At 30.2% G+C, this 20,079-nt stretch overlaps 1 protein-coding gene across 4 annotated transcripts in view; it reads left to right on the top strand.

The window, feature by feature from the left end:
• LOC132951769 (octopamine receptor Oamb) overlaps positions 1–20,079 on the top strand; it is a 156,350-nt gene that overhangs the window by 56,646 nt on the left and 79,625 nt on the right. Inside the window, exon 1 of one of the 4 annotated variants that reach the window (XM_061023708.1) lies at positions 5,984–6,375. The exons of the other annotated variants lie outside the window; for them this stretch is intronic. The gene's annotated coding sequence lies outside the window, so the exon portion shown is untranslated. Of the gene's footprint in view, positions 1–5,983; positions 6,376–20,079 lie in introns of those variants that run through there. 4 annotated transcript variants of the gene reach the window in all.

The following is a 20,079-nucleotide window of genomic DNA, read 5'->3' as shown; positions in this document are numbered from 1 at the left end:
TTGTTTTTTTTTCGTTTGTTTCCTATTACCTTAAACGCGTTCACGGTTGGGCGGGTTGTACTTTGCTTATTTTTGGCACGTTTCTGACAAGACACCCTCCCCTCCACCACTGCCACTACTAGCACCCCACCCCCGCCCCGATCACACAAGCGTGGTACACGCAGAAATGTAGCCAAAAAAAAAATAAATAAATAAATAAAAAAAAAAAGTTATTTTTTCCTCTTTTGGAAAACCATCAAGTTCTATAGTCTTGTCGCTTCGCGCTCTGTAGCCGTTTTTTCCGCAAAGCTTTTATCATCCCCTTCGTCCCGTTTCCACTGCCTTCAATCGGTGCGAGAGAGTATATTATATATTTTTCCCTCGCTAATGACATTATTGACACGACGCCAATAATAATTCAATGTTCACCCCGCAGTCATGGTGTATATAGTTATATATAATATATGACTGTACCGCGATAAGTGACACTGACAACTGGTTACGAGAGCACGTGTATTATTTAACAATATTATATTATATGAGCATTGAGTGGGCAGCCGATTGGAATACTCGGGAGAGGACATCCGCATTTTTAGCGATAAAAATAGACACCTGGGGAGTACGGCGGTAATCACTCGTTATCAATAGTGGATTTTTCGAGAGAAAACACTATTTAAAGCAAATTTGCTTATTTAAACGACGTTATTTTGGTTATGATCTCCTATCGGATGCAGTACCTATTTCCAAATAGTGTGGCACAAAAGTTTTTTTTTTTTATAATATGTAGTTTAAATCTGAAATCACACTAGAAGCATCAGAAATAATCAACATGCATCACTAAATCTGAAACATGTTTTAATGCATTTTTTAGTAATATAATTTCGTAATCACATAACAACCGAAATCGACGATAAAATGTTGATAAAAAATAAAAATAAATGTTATGACCATGTATGTTGATGCTCAAATTCCAATAAAAAATACTTTAAAAATATAATTTTTTTTCAAATGTGTTGAACGTATATAAAATAATATTTAAAAAAAAATGTATAAACTTTTCGAAATAACGAGTTGGCATTTAAAATAATATGCACCTAATTGTATAATCATCATATTAATATTACGAGTACAAATTAATTGCTTTTTAATAATAAGTTATATGTTTACATCGAAATTTAAAACGAAAAGATTTCCGTCTACAAGGTATTACCTATAAATTGTTGTACTGCGTTTACGATGTACATAATATTTGTGTGATGTTTGTCAAAAGACAATGAAATCGATTCAAACGGACAGAACCACAGAACCTATACGTATAGTCGCGAACCTAGGTAACTATTATTATTTCGTTTGACGAGACTTCTTCAATATTTTATAACGATATATAATATTATTATTGAACAACGTTTGTCTTATTATTACAAGATTACACACGCCTATCGCGTAATTGCTTACTATTATCAATATCGGAACACCTAGCGATATAATATAATGATATTATTGTGGTGCAGTGAATATTTTAACAAATAATTATCACTGGGCGACATTAAAAAAAAAAATTTCACGCTGACCATCAAAATCAACATAATATTATAAACTTATGAAAAACTTTTCGGTATTAAATATTACAGAAAACTTTACCTATATCTGGTATTGTTAGATAAAGGTAATGTTTTCTGTAAAATTACAATCAAAACTCACAACACACAAATAATTACAAATAATTTATGAGTTAGGTAAATTAATTATTTTTAATTACAAAAAATGGATCAATATTGTTAATGACATACAATATACATAATATATATCAGTATAATAAACCACACTAGGTAAAAAATAGATATAATAATTAAAAATTATACTATTTTTTTAAACTTTTTCAAACAATTTCAAACAATTTAGAAATAGTCTTAATACGCTTGTTTGTCAATTTTGTAAAAATGAATTTAAAAAAAATAAGTAGGTAATGATAATCTAAAATATTAAATATTATATTAATTAATAAATAATAATTTATAATAATAGTTATTATATTGAATATTCATAGAAATTCGCAGAATATTAATAATATTACACCAATAGAATTGATTATAAATACTACTGTTTTTACTAGTATTTATAACTAATGGTAATACGTTATACGTATCATATTATGCAAGTATATAATATTATATATTTTCATTTATTATGAATGCATTTTGTAATACATTATTATAATTATTGAAAATGGGTAATGTATTTAGTTTAAATCCAAGTATAAAATATTAGATTTTAAATTATTTTATACTTGGCGAAAGACGAAATTCGTCTTGTCATCGTAATATCGTATGACGTATTACCTCGAAGGCTTGAACGTTTAAACTGTTTAAAGGTTCAAAGTGAAATAATTATTTAGCTAATAGCTTGTAGGAACAAGGACTAAAATAAAATCAAAAACAATCAATTTGTAGATATTTTCCGGGACGACTGACGACCAGATGAAACATGTCGCATTGTCGCGTGAAATAAATTGCTATCTTGATTTGTATTATTCTATGGTTAGGTACGGCGAACGGTCACGTTATGGGTTTTCTATTTTCAATAATTATTTGTCAAACGAAATGATATTATACGTCATAAATAAATAACAAAATTAAACATAATAAATAATCAATAAATAAAATTAAATAAAATTTCAAACATTGACATTTTTACAAAAAATTGTTGTTACCCATTAATTAAATATTATATCGTCTATCATAGTATCATCTACTTGGTGACAAGAAGTTTTCCCTGGGCGACATGCAGGACCGGCTCAAGGGAAAATAGTGGACTAGGCAAAATCAAATTTTGCCGCCCTTAACAATAGAATATTATCAGTATTTTAAAAATGCCGCCCTCTTACTAATGTGCAGCTTAAGTGCCGCCCTAGGCATGGGCCTATGTCGCCTACCCCTCGAGCCGGGCCTGGCGACATGTATACAAAATATCCACTGTAGTGGTGTATAATATAATAATATAACTAGTTTCTTTTGTCCGCGACGAGTAATGGATAGATGAGTCACGTGCGAACCAATGTTGCGCTTGTGTTAGACAAAAACAGAAAATCACAATATCCAATCCCCTAAATTATTTAGAACAATATTAATGCCACCGAGCTCACCGCTTATGCATTATTAAGAATGATCCTGTAATATTTATAACAAGATAATATTGTGGTAATGCGGTGAACCGTGTACAAACAAAAACACAATGCAGTTTTATAATAAACTTTAGTACCCACCTTACAAGTAATAATATTATGATAACACTAACGGTGACCACTTGTCATAACAATGTTTCTATATTATTTGTTGGTTGGTTTTTCCGAAAAACACCGTTTTAAAATCATCACCGATCTGTGTTGTAGATACTCTACGGTTTCCTCGACTGTTATTTCTTCCGAAAAATTACTCACGTATTTTACTGTGTCTTAATATCAATTGGTTAACTCCGTCCAGTTGTCTAAGTGAGGAACAAACAAACGAGTTCACGGCGACATCTGCAGCAGGAATCCTCATTACCTATCAAACTGGATTAAGACACAATTATTATTTTAAAATGTATTCAAAACTAGAACATAGACGCCTTGGATAGTTTAATCGCTTGGAAGTCTAAAAACGGCGACGAGCTCGTATCTGAATCAAAAGCTGAAGTATCGCGGCGTCGACATAGATGTGTCTTTAATTTGACATTATTACCTGATTTGTAATATGTATAATAATGATTCAACAATAACAAAAAAATAACTAGCAAAAATTAAAATTTGTAAAAATACACGAAAAAAAAAATAAAGAATAGAAAATAATCAAAAGGGTTATGTAGTATAATGAAGCACTATATAGGTACAACGACTGTTGGTTGACAGTCGACACTGCAATAATAATATCGCGATCGCTGTCAATTTCACCATGCCAAGGTCACTGAACTTTCTAAGAATTCGACGACTCACGAAAATTATCATACTATACCCAGGTACTACTCATTTCCCGACACGAACCACCATTATGTCTTTTAGTCGATGTTTATCAATATAATATTATTATGGTGGTCAAATTCTTGAGGTGACGTTTAAGTCCGTTCCATGCTGATCCATAAATTATAGACTACATGCGATGGATGTATGTAGAAGCGTAACGAATTGTTGAAAATATGCAGCAGTGGTTATTTGTGATTTTTTTCCTCCGTTTAAAATATGATTTCTCACCGTCGTGTCGGCTAATTTCAAAAAAAAACTCATTAAATAATCATTATTAAAATACATTATAATATAATAACAGGCAACTGCAGGTATTAACTAGTAACATATAAAAATCTACAAAATGACATATATTTACTGCAGTGCATTAAAATGTAACTTTAATATTATTTTTATATAAAATTATTGAAACGGATGACGGTAAAATAATCATAATATAAAATATTATATTCTCAGTCTTAATGATCAAGTGACTAGTATAATATTATAATAATGATAATAATTTGCATTAATAATATAATAGTATAATATTAAATTACTTATAATATCTGATGAAATAATGAACACGAACGTTTCTCTATTTATAGTGTACAATAATATATTATACTAAGTAAATTAATTAACCGTAGTCCTTAATACAAACCGTGTTTTAATAATTAGTATCACCAAAACGGTTTTCCACGACTCCGCATATAGAATAAAAGTATTTTAATTTAAATTTTAACAATAGAGTTGTTAACAACTGTATGTAGGTATATATTATAATATATACAAATACCTACGTATTTATTTTGTATTATGCGCTCTAATCCTAACCGATTAAAAATCAAGTTTAATTACACTAAATTAATCATACTTACGCACAACGTAGGTATATGTATATGGATTTAAAAAAAAAAAATAATAAACGAATAATTTACTTATAAATATTAAACATATTCCGCGGTAACGTATAATAATGTTACGCGAATTTTTATTTATACGTAAGCTCGTTACAATAAAATCTCGTTGAAATTGAATATTATTATTATTTTGTGATGCGGAAAATATCGCATCGTTTTTACAACCGGATGATATAATATATTGTATACCATCATTGTAGTCATGTGACGAGTTTCTAGAGGATGACAGAAGAAAGTCGGGTGTTTTTTTTTATTTTTATGGCTTTTGTGCAAAGTGTCAAGGACACAATATATTTTCGTCCAACGGAGCTCGGTGTAATAATATTTGATTTACATTTTTTCGATCACCGATCCAAAAAACGTCGAAAGGAGGTTATCGCCGTACTATTTTTATGGTAATGTGGTGAACCATCGCCACAGTACTCCCTCCCTACGGTCCCCCTGGCTGCGGTTGGCGACACCGACCCGCGTCCGTCATGTCGGGCTCGACTCGCTCTCCCTGGTGACGACTCTGCGACGAGATCACACGCGTCTCCCTCGACCCGCTCGCCTAATCTTGCACCTCCGGGCCACACAACCGAGCCGACTTCGATTACGTTCCGACACGGAAAACGATTGCCGTCGCGTCCGTCGATACCTGTGCCCTTTTCGGTCGGCCAACGACCTACACCCGCAACGTCACGTCCAACTCTCGCCGATATTGTTCGGTTCCGGACAACCACGTCGTCTTCCACCGCAACACGACCGTCCCTTCTTCGGGCTTCTCACGAAAAATTATCATGTACTCAGATATCTTTCGGTTCAATAAATAAAAAAAACATCTTCTACCACAAAGTTCAATGTATTATCTCTACTCTTCGATCTTCTCAGGTAAAAACGATGAGTTGGAGGCGCGAGGTACACCCGTCAACCTACACGGCAATAATAAGGATGTATCCGCGTATTTGACATGCAACTCTGTGCAGCTGATCTGATACACACGTTTACGATACGCAGCATACCAACGTAACAATACGTATACGTACAATTATGAATAGTTGCACATAATTATATGGTACTACTGAATTTTCGTTATTGTTCCGTGCGGCCGGCCCCGACATTTTCTATCAAAAGTCATAACCGTTTATTAATTTTTTATGCGACTCCGAGTAGTGAACATTTTTACGTTTTCAGTTTAACTTTTGTTTCATACTTTTATGAGGTTATACAGATGAATAAATTAACCATGCCGTCGAAGAGTTGTGCTATAATTGGTTGTGACACTAAATACAACGGTAAAACTACTTTTCGTCATCGGTTCTCTAAAGAACAAACTATATTCGATATTTGGGTGAAGAAGTCTGGAAATAATAAATTATTGAATTAACCAATTATTGACATCGTTTACAAAATATCATCTGTTGTATGCGATAAACATTTTGAACAGAGTTGTAGAAGTGCTGGACTTAAGAAACTCATTCATACATGATAACTCAATTCCAACATTAAATTTACCAGGTAAAGATATAATTTAATTTTATGTTTTTGAAGCTGGTGTTAATTAATATTATTATTTTTTTACTATGTGTTTCATAGACATAATATATTATATTATTTCTTAAAGTCAACTTTAAGAAATCTATAATATGCTACACATATTTTGTTACCAGTATTGGTTGTGTCGGAAAGTTTAAATTACATATTATACAGATTGATATTTAAAAAATGTCAATAAATAATGTATTAAACTTTCTTCTGTGTCACTTTGTCATTACCTATACAACGGTCAACTATAATCATATTGCATGTATGTGTATAGGTACCTAAATGTAATCATTAAAAATATTATTATTAGAGATACTATGTGTATTGAATACTGTAGCTAAAAATGTTGGCATTGCTAATTTCTAATTATTGGTAATGCTAGTCGTAGGTAGTAAATAGTATGCTATATATTGATTATTACCCAATACAGTAATAATAATAATCTATATTCTATGATATAGATAGTCCGTGACGTCTTTAAATTTCACATTTTTCCGATAATAAGTTATAATATTTTACACGGTTACACGTATAAGAAAATCGAAAAATGTATAGGCAGGTACGTTTGCGATAAAACACGAACGAAAATAGTTGTTTTATTTATTCGACACGATACGCGAATAATAATGATTATGTTTATTATTTAGCTTTTATAGATTTTTTCTCCGTAAAATCAACAATTATCATAACACTGAAAGTAGAATATAAAATATCTAATGAGTAATGAGAGGTACTTTTATACATTATAAGCGTGTACGTTATTATTCTAAATATATAATATTTATTTTAGCATATAGGTAAACAGATTGAAAAATCCACGAGATTGTCTTAAGCACTTACTAAAACAGTATAATTATTATCATATTATACTCTACAATATTATATTTTTGAGATTATGGACCTCGTCGTGAATTAACTTCTAATTTCTACTAATCACTGTTATTGTTTTTATTTTAGGCTAATGTGAAATTTTAAATTGTAAATGCATTGCTATTGGATTTAACCGACACCGACATGAAAATGTCGAAGTTTCTCTCAAGGGCAATTCTATATTTTTTATTATTTACTTTTGTTTTATACGTCGTTTAAATCTAAAAATATCCGTGTAATTTCCATTTTTTTATTTTTACTCAAAGGAGAATTGTTGTTCTTTTATTATAAAAACCTTAGGACCAATAAAATTATGTCGTTAATAATAATGAAAACAATAAAATAGTGCTATACAAATTAAGAAAACAATGCCGCTGTTATGGCAGGCTTTTTACTTAAAGTTGGCAATTGCAGCGTTCTCGATTTACACTGATCGGCCAACAAAACTATTAAATTCTTATTTTTTGTTTAATCGATTTTTCTGATTTGCGACTGATTCCGTCGACACACACACAAGGTACCTACTCGGTTTTCTCGCAGTAGTAGTTTTCAGGTCGGTTAGGTTACCTAACCTAACTTGATAGGTGATCATTAATTATCCACAACGATTATTATACTGTTTTTTGCAAACAATTTATCGCAAAAGAATAGACTTTTATTGGAATTTCTACACGTTGGTTGCATAAAATTAAGGTTTTCCCAACGTTATTGGTGATTTCGAACTGATAAACATTGTATACATGTATGAGTACACAACTCATTCTTTTTGCGTCCGTACGTCATAAAAACGAAACCATCACAGTTTTCACGTCGTCGATACACATAATACTATATAGCGCATCTTCGAGTGGCATTTTATAACAGCACTTATCGACGAGAGTGTCTGAGATGGAGGACGGGGAGGACTATGGGTTTTCTTTTTTTTTATATAGATTAAGTTTTGATTTGTACATTCATAAATCCAGTGCTCAATGGTACCTAAATGTGACAGTAGAGCTTACAATCGAAACTCGAACGAGGTAACTTTTTGTGATAAACAAATATTAAAAAGTATTGGAATGGGTTTTATAATCAAAATGTTTTTAAATAATATAACCTATACCTATATAGATTACAGTAAATAAAATAATTACTCAATCATTTGAGCATAAAAATGGTAACAATGTTTTTAATAATATTTAATGTCCCTTATGTAATGCATACTATTATATAATATTATTATAATGGTATAATACTATAATGTGAATATGGCCTTTTATTATGATAGTACGACTATAGTGCCTAAGTTCAGTAGTTCATTAAAATAACACTCATATAGGAGATATAATAATAATATAAATTATTACATTATGTTAAAAATAGTATAATATCATGTATAATACCTATTTTATTAGCAACATATTAATATTTAAAAATGGGACAATTCCGCTTGCCACTGATATCGAGGCCTCGGAAAGCCTCTGCATTGTCGTCAGCTATTATCGAAGATCAAATGAATTCTATACGCGTATATTATTATTATAATAATGGGGTAGCGCGGTAGACATTAATTCGGTTATTCGCGTAGTATTACACATTATTATTATTATTATCGTGTATATACGTGTATAACGAGAAAGCGTCTGAGAAACGATTTACGAGCGCGCGGGAAATATTTCGTTTTTTCTCCTCTCGTTCGCCAAAACGACGTGCATCGACGGCCGAAAGTTTAAAGATTTATGCGTCCGCTCGGGACAGTTGTGCATTTAAAATGCCAATACGATATACCTAGACTTTGACTTTTACAGCTGCAGTCACATATTTTATCTATCCGTAGGTTTGATCCGCGAATCATCCCGGCCCGATAAGCTCGATTTTCTGGTGTGCACCCACCCACCCGCTCACCTGTACATAACAACTCTTGACGGCTTTTGTTTTATGTACACATAATGACGATAATATACTATACTCTCCTCCCCATCCTCCTCGTTTATATATAGTTATGTGTCACGTGAACTATATCTACGCGCACCGATGTATATTCGCAGTCGCTTGTGGCGGGGAATGGCAACTTTGTTCCCAATAAATGCGCGTGGAGGAAAGTTGTCTGTAAAAAAAAGTTTACCCAATTCGGATGAATGGATTTATATTGCACGGTAGCAGTGTTCGTGGTGCTAAATATCAAAGTATAATATATTTATGTAATATAATATAAAGGACGATTCGACAATCGTGCTTCCCCCCCCCCCCCCCCCTTTAATAGGTAATAATGTTATTATCAATATCTGATTTTTGGAATCTCTGAATAAACTCAGAGACCATTCTTGGGAATTTTTTTACCACTTAATAGTGAATGATGGTGATACAAACTTTTGTTTTTCAAACGAGGATTCCCCTTTTTTACTGTAAATTATTATTATTCTTAGCACAGAATGTTTAATAACTAAGAAACTATACTCGTTTGAATTTAGATTTCGATAAACGAAATCCTCAAAAAAATGATCCGCTAAATAATTCACAGTAAAAAAGGGGGTTCTCATTCGAAAAACAAAAGTTTGTATAGCCACAGGACACTATCCTTTACTCCTAAAAAAAATATCTCAAAAATTAGATGTACTATTAAAGAAAAAAATCATGGTCAGCATGTTTGGTGAATCACTCTGTATAATATATATACTAACTCAAGTCTCAAACCCTCCTATAGCAGAAAATCCCGGATGGCCGCACACAACATAATATGTACTGCAATAATAATACGTGAGCAAAACATAATAGTATTATTATATGTCTTGTGTTACACTGCAGTTTATTTTGCAGACATTTCTGAAATTGTTTCGTCGTTCATTGTTGTCCGTGGAAATCGGACGGTAAAATAATAATATATTGAACGCGGGAGCTCCGACACACCTACAACAATCTTTATATTTGAAAATATTTTCTTGAATTGTGATTGCTGCAGAACGTTAGCGCAATAATATCACTTATCATCATAAAGGATAAAAACATATTTTACACGCGGCTGTTAACACAAAATATCCGAAAATCCGAATAAACGACATTTTTGATAGCCGATAGGCTGATAGGCATCGATATGATTCGTTAGTAAATTGTTTCATTTATAGTTAATAGAACGGACGTTGTGTTGAACGATGATAATAATACGTTTATACAAAATGCATTTAATGCCAGATGAATATTTTGGACTCTCTTACCCGTTAAAGCTATAATATACGACACAAAATTTAAATGACGTCAAGATATTCGAATAAGTCGAGTGATAGTGCTGAAACGTATGGTCTGATTACTCAATGTGCCGCATTTGATATTATCGTGTAAAGTTTGTCGTATGGCTTACAGGTATAATATTATTATATTATATTTATATTATATATTACAATAATGTAGCTCCAGACATTGTAACAAATATTTTTTAAAAAATGTAACTATTAGAAATAATTACGAATTTAATATTAATTAAAATTTTTTTAAAGTATTTATTGATTCAAAATAAACGCCTGTATAGTAACTTATGTGTCGATAATAAAATAAATGTATTTTTGCAGTACTCTTAAATAGTGATGGAATCAATAATAATCCAATACAAAAACCGTTTGCGTGTAATATTATTATGCACTATCTTCTAAAATATTCAAAAATATGTGAAATAAATTCTATATCATAAACGGTTGTGGCTTAAATCAGTTTTGTATATCAATAATTAAAATTTCTGAATACGATTGATTGATATGCAGAATCATCAGCTCTGTGATATTTATAAAATTAATTTTTAACTCAGCCAGGCATATAATAGAGATATTATATGATTTTCTAATAATACTATTTTTTTAACAAATAAAGTATGAAAACATTTGAACAAATTACGAAAGAAACTGTTTGAAAAAGTGAAAAAAATACGCACAATTATAAGATATTTCAAGCCGGTCGACAATTCAGTAATCACGCTGTTTATTTACTTTTGAATATATTTAAGTATAAAATAAATGATTATATTTCTTTACATTTACCACTTTTACATTTAAAATATTAATTCGATACCTATAGTACTGGTGTATTATTCATAAAAGTTAAATCTATCACTATTATTATACCGCGTGGATTAGAATCATTTATGATAATTAAAACGATTATACTACAGCATTCACATTTACTGCTTTCCATTACCAACATTTTACGATTTAATTTGCATAAATTATATATACCTATATTATATTGGATATTAATTGTTTTCACTATCTATACAGCCATTTGATATTATAATATTGTGGATCTAATAGCCCCAAAAGGTATCGTTTGTCGGCTGTGATAACGTAGATACAACAAAAGTAAATGCAACTGTAGTAGTGGATATCACTATTGAGTAGACTTAATTTCTTAAGTAAAAAATATACAATACTAACTTTGTTTCACAAATTGCGTTTAAATATATATATTATTTTGTTTTACGTGTTTCACTTGGTTCACAAACAAAACGAGGATTTAGAATGATTAATGTAACGTTAACGATACGAACTAAAAATAAAAATGCATTTTCATTTGAAAAAAATATATACGTATATAAATACGAGAAAAACAGCATGCAAATAAAAATAATTTTAAAGTTTCGAGATTCGTTTATGCGTTCTTGTTACACTCCAGCAATGTATACGAGGACTGAAAGTCCTTGATAATATAATAAAGTAGTTTGAATATGCAAAAATATTCCGAATAAAATGTTTCATTTACTTTTCTTACGCTTTTAAAACGAATTCGGGATTAAGCGCCGACTTTACAAAACAAAAACCAAAAACACTAGAGCGCATAATAATAATGTATATGCGTACACATAATTGGCGTTTTTTTTTTGTTCTAACAATGTTTCGATCGAATTTCACCGCGGGGGGAAATGGAGACGACGAGTTACACAAAAACTCGGGATCTTAAGACGAAGGTTTTACCGGGGATCAGGCACAGTACTTGTGGACTTTATACAATACGGCGAGGGCTAGTAGAAAAACGCTCGGAAAAACGTGTCTACGAGGCGGCGGCAGGATCGAGTCGGGGAGACTTTTCGGCGTCGACGCAGTTTTAAAATAGCGATTGTCGATTGCGGCGGCCGGGGCGAGGAGGCGCCGCATCCGACGCCGGAGAGCTCTTCAAAGACGCGAAACAATAATAACACAATGGACCGGAAATGGGCTGGCAATAATAATAATAATAATAATTCAGAGGAGAATGACGTCGTCGCCGACACAGCAGCCGCGACGAGATTTTCGCAAACTTCGCGAAAAATAACTACCCTATGCTCGTGGGTGGTGTGAAGGCGGTGTGAAGGGTGCCGGGAGAATTTATACAGAGATATTATTATTATAAAATTATATTTGGAGGAAAATACCAACACGCCCATAACATTATAATATTGTATTTATCGATGTCATGTTATATTATCATTCATAGGTAGTTACAATAAATTAAACAGGGGATTCAGCATGCACGCTCACCCCGATTTTTTCTATAACGGTGGATTTATTCGAATTATGATTATTGGAATTTTTAAACACACTTGGAGACCGTGTTTTAAAATTCTTGAGATTTTTTTATGCGACTCGACGAAGATTGTCTTGTGGTGATACAAACTTCTGTTTTTCAAATGACAGCCCCCCCCCCCCCCCTTTGTACTGCGTAAATTATTTAGTTTGAAACTTTTGATGTACCTATTTAATTCAAAATCCGAACTTTATAGTTTTTGAGTTATTTAACTTTGTGTACGTAGGATAAATGATAATAGGTTCGTGATAATAGAGTTTTGGAAGATATAATATAGGTTATAATACAGTGATTTGAAAATGTTACTTAGGCAGTTAATATTGATCTGTCGACTTATTTTATGATTTGTGAAAATGGTTAAAGTATAAAAATAAAAAGTCCAATATTAAACCTATTTTATATTTTTATAAAATCATTTTTAAGAACAATTATCCTTAGTGTAAACATTTTAATTGAGAAATTACCTATACCAGATCGAATTTTAAATTAGGTAGGTACCTACATCAATATTTTCAAAAAAAAATTTACAGTAAAATAAAGGAGGAAGGGAGTATTCTCGTTTAAAAAACAAAAATTTGTATCTACACAAGAACGCTCTTTAAGTAATACAAACATATCTCAAGAATTTGAATAAATTCATAATGAAAAAATGGGCTGAGCGCGCACGGTGAATCACCTTATACATGTTTTTTTTTGAATTGATTTTGAAACCGTAAGTATTATTCTCGGCCACTTTTCTGTTTAATTCTTTGTGGGTGGTAAGGACACAGGTTGTCATTTTTCCTCGTAGTGGGTAAAGGCACGCGGATGTGGTATTTTAATATAGGCTGCGGGAAAAGCCGTGATAATAACATACTTATAAAATATTATGTTTGTTGCAGGGGCTTCCAAAAGCGAACCGTGATGGCATACATACGCGTATATAATGCAATACAATTATTATGTGCCAAAAGTGTCTATAGTTTTCACACTAAGCGTCTTCATGGCAAATAAATATTATTAATTGAAATTTTTAAACATTAATTCGTGTGAAAATTCCGATTAAATGCCATACATTATAAATGTTTTTTATCTGATTGAATTTTCACATTTAGTTTTCTTTTTAAATGCATGACATCAAATAGGAATTTTCCAACAGATTAAACATACTGTTGAAAAAAAACAATCATTATATTTAAATTTATCGATTTGCACGAAGATGTTTGCAGGGGTGATATTCGGCTTTTGAGATCTATAAGACCACCCATTTTTTTACTTTTGTGTATAATTTTTTTGAAAATTTTAATTTACATAATTTAAAATTCAAATGAGTAGTTTCTTAGTTATTAAAATGTTTGTACCAAGGATAATAGTCCTTAAAAATGGTTTTACGAAAATATAAAATAGACGTAATATAGAAACTAGTATTTACTATACTTGGGCTAATTTTATAAATTATTTATGTTGGTGGATTAATATTAACGACTAAAATTTTCAAATCACCATAGCCACATATCTATAAATATATTACTGGAACCTTTCATCTTTAGAACATAAAGTTAAGTGACTCAAAAACAACTCGTAGGCTTTTTGATTCTGATACGTCTAATTTTTCAGAAAAATTATCCACTGAATAATTTACATTTAAAAGAGGGGTCTCATTTGAAAAACAGAAGTTTTTATACCCACTGGGCCCTTCTTAAGTAGGTTGTACAAGAAATCTCAATAATTTGAAAATCTGGTGTTCAAGTATACCCATTTAAGAATTTCAAAAATCATATTTTAAATAACTGCATTGTTGAAGAAAAAAAGGGGGTAAGCATGGTGAATGCATCCTGCCATCCTGTATACTATATTATAATATGCACCATCATTGAAGTTGGATTTTTCTTTTTTTCTGTTTTTTAAATGCCCTTTTTAATGTACATACAATAAAAAATATATATGAATATCATACCTTGCATTAGATGCGCATATATAAATAGTAAATACAAATCATATACCTTACGTTTGATTGACAATCATCCAGAATATATTATATTGTTTTGTCTTCACTGTTTTTTCCCAGAATATTATTCTAGAATTTGTATAGTGTGTGTGTGTGAGTGTGTGTGTGTGTGTAGGTACTATAAACAATGAATGAGTGACATGAAATAAATAAATATTTTACATGAATTATATATTATGATAAAATATGTATAATAATAGTGCAGACGTGGCGTAATGTATATAAGGATTATATTATGGTGTAATATTGTCAAGAGCTGGTATATGAATTATTTGATTCTATATTATGAGAAAAGCGCACTATAAATACATTTTTATGTTTTCCAATTTTTTTTATTGTTATAATATACCTACGTAAAAATGTCAATCACAGAGTTTCACGATATCAAGGACGTAATAAGTCAGCTTTTTCCAAACCAGTGGATCAATAATAATCTGATAAATATTTTGATGTATAATTGTAAGACAGGTACCTATGCCGAAAGAACCTCAAAACAGGAACAAGCACAATAATATCATAATTATAATATATAAACAAAATCAAATGAACAAATTTACTTGATATTGTACTCGTTAAAAATTGTATTTTTATTTTTTTGGAATATCATCTAATTCTCAACCACTTTATTATTATTTATTATGGGCAATTAATATAAATAGATATTTTGCACGGCTAAGAAAGTCTACGAAGTTTTCAAACGTAAATTAAATTTATTAAATAATTGTATTATAATTGAGACTTTAATTACTAATTTACTTTTACAAATTGATTTTAAATTGGCGTTAGTGGTATGATATTCAATGAACCTTAAATAATTAACACACATTAAACCTTGAATAATTAACACCCGCTGTGAGATATATTTTATGAAGAACCAATTTCAAATATAATATTATGTACTCGCGATCTAATTGTATTTGGACGATATATTATGAAATTATTATATATTTATATCAACGCTGCAACCTTTCTTATCCACTACCTACTTATATTTATATTGGTTTAAATGGTGTTCACTATGATCAGCTGAAATAGTCAATGTGTAATTTTCATATCTAATACATTTTAAGAGATACATATCGTATATCACTACCAAAAAAACGTAAGGAGAAGAAATCGTGTAAAACAATTTATTATTGCGGTTGTGAGTTTATAAAACTTATTCTGACGATTTTCAGCCGAAAGTTACATTTTTTAAATAATACTGGAGTACCTATATTGCCATATTAATATTATATTTTTAAAAAATAACTTAATGTAGGTCTGTGCAAAGGAACATATATTTACTTCAAGGTCATATCACGAAAACTTCTAAGCTCTATATTCCACGTCATTTTATCAATGATAAGTTTAAAAAATTAAAACGAATTCGACGAGATTTATATAGTTATATAGGCATTGTTATAATCCCATAATATTATATTTTAAAAACAAATTCAAACTAGTCGTGTGGTTTCAAAACTAGAAAACATAATATTATTATTATGTGTATAAAAATATTATAACTCCACATTTTAGATTCTGAGTGAAACGATGAATGTATTGATTTTACAATGATGTGTGTTTTTTTTTTTATTTTTTTTTTATTTTTTTATTTTTGTGTCTGTGTACACGATAAGTAGTCGAAATAATGCTTCGATTTTCGACTTCAGTATCTTGTTCGATGGGAAAGTGAATATTGTTGGTGCATTGGGGAGGTCAAAATTTTAATTTCCCAGTAGTTTTCAAAAGCGATGTGAAAAACAAAAGAAAAATTAAGGAAAAACGGGAATTTTTACGCAAAATCGATTTTTAACAAAATCGATTTTGGTTATTGGTGTAACTCTAAAACAAATGACCGTAGATGCATGAAATTTTCACTGGTTGTTTATATTAGCATTTTCTATACACCATAAAATTTTCCAAATATTTTGACTCTTTTTGAGCTGTTTACAGCCATTGTCAGTTTTCAATTTTTTTAGTTTTTTTTTCTATAAATATCAATAAAATTTTATCTATTGAGTAAAAAAGCTTGAAAATTTAATAGAAGGCTCCTAGTTTATTGTTTCAAAGGCAGATGAAAAAAATTAAAAATCCTTAGTCACAGTTTTTAATTATAAGCATTTAAAGTTCAAATTTTGACAAAATACGGAAAAATCACGAAAAATAGCAAATTATTTTGATGAGAATTCATAAAAATTTTTCTTTTTAAATCTAAGATTTGAAAATGTAATATAAGATTACTCATAAGTTTGTCTACCTTTATCAAAAAAAAAATGTCTAGAAGAAACTTAAATTAAATTTTTATGAGCGTCTGAAATTTATATTTTTACAACATTTGATATTTACTCGATTTCTCATGTAACGATTTTTTTATTTTATTGTAATTAAAAAACGAATGACTGTAGATACTTGAAAATTTCACTGAATGTTTATATTAGCATTTTCTATACACCATACAATTTTGAAAATATTTTGACTCTATTTGAGCTGTTTACGGACATTGTCAGTTTTCAATTTTTTTAGTTTTTTTTTCTATAAATATCAATAAATTTTTATTTGTTGGGTAAAAAAGCGTGAAAATTTAATATTAGACTCCTGATATATCGTTTTAATAGCAGTTGAAAAATATTAAAAATACATTTGCACAATTTTTTTTTATAAGCATTTAAAGTTCAAATTTTGACAACATTTATCAAATTTATAATTTATTAATTATTTTGTGGTTAAAAATTTATAAAATGTTTAACTTTTATGGCTAAGGATTGAAAATTTAAAACAAGGCTCCACGTTAATAGGTTATATATAAATTACTTTATTCACAATAATATCATCAAATATACTTGGTAATATCATAGGGTGACTGACCGTTTTCGCTCAGAATCGTTTTTCTTATACAATGATATTATATCATTGAATTCAAATTTAACACCATCCATTACAGTGACCCACTTGTAACCTACCGTACAGCAGAGCGACATCCACTTATCCACCTTTTTTTTTTGCGTTTTGAGATATTATTTTGATTGTGATTTTACACAATAATTTAAGGGAAACGACGTATATACTTTTTATATATTTTCAAGCTGGCGGTAGATTGTTGTACATTATAACAACCATGTGTACGTGTCCAGTGTGCACAATAATATTGGTCATATTAATCACAAAAATACAAAAAAACCGAATTAAACCCAATTATAGTCACGGGCTTTAAATAATAATAATTCAGGAAAAACTAGGTTTGAATAAATATTACAATGCTTCGTATTTTTTGCCTCATGTTTGATAATTTGAATTTGCATTTATAAACATTGCACTCGGCCGATTGATTCGAATTTATAATTACAATAGCCAAATGGAAATATATGTTTTTTTTTTTATCACGAATGTAACATTTTTTTTTAGTTATTTTAAAACATTATATTTTATTTCAGTGGCACAATATTTTAATGACTATTTGAAACGGGTTCTTCGTAAGCTGCAATAATAATTAGGATAACAATGTTATAGAAGATTAAAAATAAATGTATTATAATAATAATATTGAAATTTGACTTTTTCATTTTTTTTTTAAGAAATGTAATACTTAGTTCCTAAATGACGTATCTTACTTTTGATGCCGTTGTGTAACGACAAATCGCGTTAACCGTTTGACAAGATAAACAATCCGAATTACTGTACGAAAATTTCATTGTCATAATTATTGTATGAATCAGAATTTTTACTTCTTTGCCAACTCTAATAATACGCGTTTAACTTATAGGTAACTTAATATTATACTGTAACGACAATATAAGAATATGAGTCTTACTAAAAATAATAGCTGTAGTTACCGCACAGATAATATTTTTTTATTTATCTTGATCAAAAATAATTTGATTCTTATTAAATGGTAAATGTATATACTGTTATTATTATTATTATTATTGGAGCTTGGAGGGTCTGATCCTATTATAGCAAAAACGTTTAATTTTTTTAATTTTGGCGAAACAAGACGTCATTACATGTATCGGGATAACAATCTCTTAATTGGTTTCTCCGCCATTTTAAGCCATTAAGACGATCAACTAGATAACAATAATATCATAGTTTTCAGTGGTAAGAAAACACTTTTTTAAATTCAACGAATTTATAATTGTTATAATATTATACAATACCTACAATTAGTACATTCAATTTCTGAAGTCACTATCATATGGCATTCGTAAAAATTGGATCGGAAGACAAGTAATTAATTTTTTATACGATTTAATTTTTTACTGTAAACGGTAATACCGACGTTTTGAACACATTTTTCGCCACCATCTCGAAAACCACATAATATTTGCATATAATAATATGGGGACCCGAATAATAATATATTTTGATCCTTTTCTCGTCGCCCTGTTCATAATGTGATACATATTATATGTTCGTTGGTGCATATTAAATTTAGATCCATCGCTTGTCGCCGCTATAAATGTGTATTTTAGTCTTTGAAAAAAAACGGAACTAAAACATACATTTCACGTGTCAAAAACCTGTATGTTTATTTTACCACACGTCGCTGTGCCCGGAGAATTTCGTTGACGTCGACTAATTTTGAAAGGTCAATGGAAACCTTTCGTTTTGCATTTTTTATTCATAATATTTGAACGGATAAGTGACATCAAATGAAAAATCTAAATTTACACGCTCTTCGGACGTTTATCAGGGAAACATATTATAATATATAAATATTATATTACGCACGTAATAACAAAATAATAACGAGTTTTGCGGACGATTTCAAAGCCTTGAGTTTTGACGGCCGCACGATCGATTCGTCGGATTGGTGTGGAATTTTGAATAAGGTCGCGGTTTATTGTCAATACTAGCGGTAATACCACGACCGTACAGGACCATAAAAAAGTTATTTTCGTTCGATTCAAATAGTTTGCCAAAAGTACCCACAACACAATAATATTATTATGATAATATTGTTTTGATCGTGATGGCGGTGACTACTTAAGTCCACGGTTTGTTTTGTGGGATGGCAGTCATGTGCTGCATCAGTATTTGTAATTGTGTTTGAACAAATTTCGCATGCGTCATATTAATGCAAACGGGTTGTGAATAATGTAATAATTATATGATTTTAAAAGTGAAATATCGAAAAAATGTCGGTATAATATTCGAAGGTGGAACGCGCGTTGCATATTATAAGCAGGACACTGCATTGTTTCATACCTAAGATATTTGGAGTTACTATACCATGGTTGTGAAAACAACATTATATTATATCAATATAATAGGTATTATTATTATTATTAGATTTGTCATCGACTGTGAAACGATTT

This window comes from Metopolophium dirhodum, chromosome 9, assembly GCF_019925205.1.
Source record: "Metopolophium dirhodum isolate CAU chromosome 9, ASM1992520v1, whole genome shotgun sequence".
NCBI lineage: Eukaryota > Metazoa > Arthropoda > Insecta > Hemiptera > Aphididae > Metopolophium > Metopolophium dirhodum.
The sequence above is the reverse complement of the archived record's forward strand: the minus strand, read 5'-3'. Positions and strand labels throughout refer to the sequence as shown.